Genomic DNA, 4,880 nt, shown 5'->3' with positions numbered 1-4,880 from the left:
CAGAGCAGAAGAAAAATTCCCATAAGATCCTAGAACACCTTCTATGTGCTACATACAGCCCAGAGTGCTGTGGTCAGTCCAACATAATCATTAACCTTGAAAGACTGTTATTTCTACTTCATAGACAATAACATTCCTACAGTTCAGCAGACCAGGCCTTGGCCAGGGTAAGGAAAAATCATATTATTCACGGCTTATTTTCTTGATTGAATTCTACTTTCCTCCTTGCCACAGGAAATTCCAAACAATAAGAAAAGGCAAGGCAAAGAAATTAGGAAAAGGTAGAAGAAATAGTTTTGACATATTAAAAACAACAACAAAACTGAGCCTCATTTTGATTACCTAAAACCTGCCATAAACTTCCCAAGCAGGCTGAGTTTTTAGTCTTTAACTACAAGTACCATACCAACACAAGGAACTGCCTTCCCATGTCATGGCAGCATTGGGTTTAAGTCCCATCATCAACATCACAAATAATTATTTCTTTACTATTGCTTTCTCCCCCTCTCCTTATGAATTAGTAATGGGCATTTCCATGAATTTGAAAATTTCAATCCCAATCTTGGATGCTACCTTATTATAAATATGATTAATTAATAAGGAACTCAGATGCCACCTCCAGCTTTCTCACAACACACACAAACTACATTTCCAAATTCCCTACCTCCACAGGATCTCTGGTACTGTTAACTACTGACATGTCAATTTGATTTCAAAGTATTTATCCTTAGATTCTTGTTTTCCCAGACCATAAAATATGCATCACCTTCTCTGGGATACTGGACATCCATTCCTTCTGGAAATCTTAAACGGAGGAGTTTCTGGAATCTTCTAGCAGCTACTAACTTATGATTCTTCAACACAATTTTTGGTCCCCAACCCCTAAAATAACTAATCTTAAAAAAAAAAAAGTGTGTTTACTGGGTCATGTTGTAAATTGAATTTCATACTGTGAGTCATAGTAAAAATAAATGTGGAAGCCATTGACCAAATCTGACCCTGTACTTTGCCTATCTCCAACTACCAAGACACTTCCATTTTGGTTTAGGAGTAGCAGCAAAATCCATTTAACTTCCTCTGAATGTTCTGTTCACCTCTTGCTCAAAGTGAAACCTAAAAACGCAGGTCTCATAAACATAATTGTGGCAAAGTAGACGTCATTAAATGTCCTCTAAGAAGGAAACATTCTACTTTATCTTGATCCTCATTGGACTTATATAAAGCAACCATGTATTCATTTTTTGAAAATGTAGGAGTTTCTAAAGTTTGTCATATATATGTATAACACAAAATTTGCCATTTTAACCATTTTAGGTAAATAATTCAGTGCCATTAATTATACTCACAATATTGTGCAATCACCACTATTTCTAAAAATTTTCTATTACCCCAAACTGAAACTCTGCACACATTAACCAATAATTCTTCACTCTCCACCTTACTGGGAAATCCCTGGGAAACTTTAAATCTATTTTCTCTATGAATTTATCCATTCTAGATATTTCATGTAAGTGGAACCATGCAATACTTTTGTGTCTTGCTTGTTTCACTTACAATGTTTTCAAGATTTGTCCACACTGTAGTTTGTGTCAGGACTTCATTTCCTTTTGTGGCTGAGAAATATTCTATTGTATGTACACACCACATATGGCTTATCTATTCATCTGTTGATAGATATTTGGGTTATTTCCAACTTTTGGCTATTGAATAATACTGCAGTGAACATTAGGATACAAGCATCTGTAGAGTCCCTGCTTTCTTTTTTTTTTTTTTAAGATTTTATTTATTTATTTATTTGACAGACAGAGACCACAAGTAGGCAGAGAGGCAGGCAGAGAGAGGAGGGGAAGCAGGCTCCCTGCTGAGCAGAGAGCCCGATGGGGGGTGGGGTGGATCCCAGGACGCTGGGATCATGACCTGAGCTGAAGACAGAGGCTTTAACCCACTGAGCCACCCAGGTGCCCCAGGTCCCTGCTTTCAATTATTTGGGGCATACACCCAGAAATGGAATTGCTGGATCATAGGGTAATTCTTTAATTACTCTATGAATTACCCTATAATTCACAAAATTTGTGAGGAACCACGAAATTGTTTTTCACTATACTGTACCATTTTACATTCCCACAAGCAATTTATGAGGGTTCCAATTTTTCTACATCCTCACCAACACTTGTTATTTTCTAGGGATTTTTATCTAAAAAAAATTTTTTTTTATTCTACCTTTTTAGTGGGTATGAAATATCTCAATATGGCCTTGATCTGCATTTTTTTATCTTCTTTGGAGAAACATCTGTTCAAGTCCTCTGCCCAATTTAATTGGGTTGTCTTTTTGTTGTAAACTTGTAGGTGTTCTTTATATATTCTGGATGTTAGATCCTAATCAGATATATGTTTTGCAAAGTGTTCCCAACCTGTGGATTGTTTTTTGACTCTTGTGATAACATCCTTTGATGCACAGTTTACTACTGCTGAAAGCCTATTTATCTCTTTTTGTCATTTATAGTTTTAGTATTATATCTAAGAATCCATTGCCAAATCCAAGATCAGGAAGATTTATCCATATGTTCTAAGAGTTTTGGGGTTTGAGTTTTTTGTTTTGTGGGTTTTTTTGTTTGTTTGCTTTTGGGGGTATTTTGAGGGGGCTTTGGCTTTTATATCTAGGTCTTTGTGCAATTTTCAGTTTATATTCAGCTTTTATATATTATGTGAGATATAAATATGACTTCATTCTTTTGCATCTGGGAATCCAGTTGTCGCAGGACCATTTTTTGAAGAGACTATTCCTTCTCCAATAAACAGACTTAGATTCCTTGTCAAACATCGATTGGCCATAGTTGTATAGATTTATTGCTGAACTCTGTTTGGTTCCTTTAGGAAGCTAGAAACTCATTCTCTCTAAAAGCAACTCCTTCCAGATCAGTTAAGCTCACATAGTATTTTTTTATTTAATATAATTTTTATTATGTTAGTCTCCATACAGTACATTAGTTTTTGATGTAGTGTTCCATGATTCATTGTTTGTGTATAACACCCTGTGCTCCATGCAATACATGTCCTCGTTAATACCCATCACCTGGTTAACCCATCCCCTAACCTCTTCCTTCTAAACCCCTCAGTTTGTTTCCCAGAGTCCACAGTTTCTCATGATACATCTCCCACTGATTCCCCCTTCATTTTTCCCTTCCTTCTCCTAATGTCCTCCATGCTATTCCTTATGTTCCACAAATAAGTGAAACCATGTGATAATTGACTTTCACTGTTTTACTTATTTCACTCAGGATAATCTCCTCCAGTCCCACCCATGTTGATGCAAAAGTTGGGTATTCATCCTTTCTGATGGCTGAGTAATATTCCATTATATATATATGGACCACATCTTCTTTATCTATTCATCTGTTGAAGGACATCCAGGCTCTTTCCACAGTTTGGCTATTGTGGACATTGCTGTTATGAACACTGGGGTGCATATGGCCCTTCTTTTCACTACATCTGTATCTTTCACTACATCTGTATCACTATATCTGTGCAATTGCTGGGTCATAGGGTAGTTCTATTTTTAATTTTTTGAGGAACCTCCACACTGTTTTCCAAAGTGGCTGCACCAACTTGCATTCCCACCAACAGCATAAGAGGATTCCCCTCTCTCCACAACTTCTCCAACATTTATTTCTTGCCTTGTTGATTTTTGCCATTCTAACTGGTGTGAGGTGATATCTCAATGTGGTTTTGATTTGAATTTCCCTGATGGTTAATGTTGATTAACACTTTTTCATGTGTCTTTTAGCCATTTGTATGTCTTCTTTGGAGAAGTGTCTGCTCGTATCTTCTGCCCATTTTTTCACATAGTTTTTCCAAAATAGAGCTAAAATTTGTCTTCCCTGGATCATTTCCTGTTATTATTTGTTTTTGTTGTTGTTGTTGTTGTTGTTGTTGTTGGGTCCATGGAGAATCTCTCCCCACTTTCTTTTCAAAACCCTGAGGGATTTGATGAATCAGCTGTCACTTTCCTCCACTTCCATAGTCCCCCAGTCTACTTTCCTCCCTGGAAGGAAGTAATGTTTATTACTACAATATATCAACCTCATGAATTTTCTCACTTTACACTCATCTACCCAGGAAGATAAGTATAATTATTGACCACATTTTATTGATAAGAAAACTGAAACTCCAAGAGGCTAAGTGACCTGCCTGAGGTCATACACCCAGACTCCAGATCCCACACCTTCTCTAATATACCAGGTTAAACTTGTCATAGTTTTTCACTTCTGCCAAGGACACATTTTTGAGTTTGTCTTGTATATCTGAAGGATAAAGATACTGATTACTGATAACTGGGTTGCTCCCCAGGTAACAGAATTTTTTTTAATTGGCCAAGGAACACACAGCTAGCAATGAGTCAAAGCTGAGATTAGCACCCAGGCTGCTAGATGCAGAGGAATGGAAAGGGTTCAACCAGATTACAATTCTCCTTCCTATGTGTGTGTTCCTGAACAAGTCTGGCCACCTCTCTGAGCTTCCATTTCATCTATAATATGTTTATAGATTATAAAATTGGAGTTCCATTCAAGGTAGCAAATCAAGTACACACTGAAACTACCCAGTCCACTCCAACCTTAGAAATTACAGGAAAACATGAACATGAACAAGAGAAAATAGCATTATATATATATATATAGAAAGCCCAGTGACAAGACTAAAGCGTCCCCACACACCCATAGGAGGCTAGGGCTAGGACCAGTATAGCGGCCGCTAATATACAAGATCAAGAGTACATGCTCTTATAAGGCCCTGACCAGGTGTACTTGGGAGAAATATTCGAAAGTGATGGATTCACAACCACTTCCTGAGGTTCCCACAATCTCCCCAACTGGGAGAATGAA

Source organism: Meles meles, chromosome 16 (genome assembly GCF_922984935.1).
Source record: "Meles meles chromosome 16, mMelMel3.1 paternal haplotype, whole genome shotgun sequence".
Classification (NCBI taxonomy): Eukaryota; Metazoa; Chordata; class Mammalia; order Carnivora; family Mustelidae; genus Meles; species Meles meles.
Note: the sequence above shows the minus strand (reverse complement) of the source record.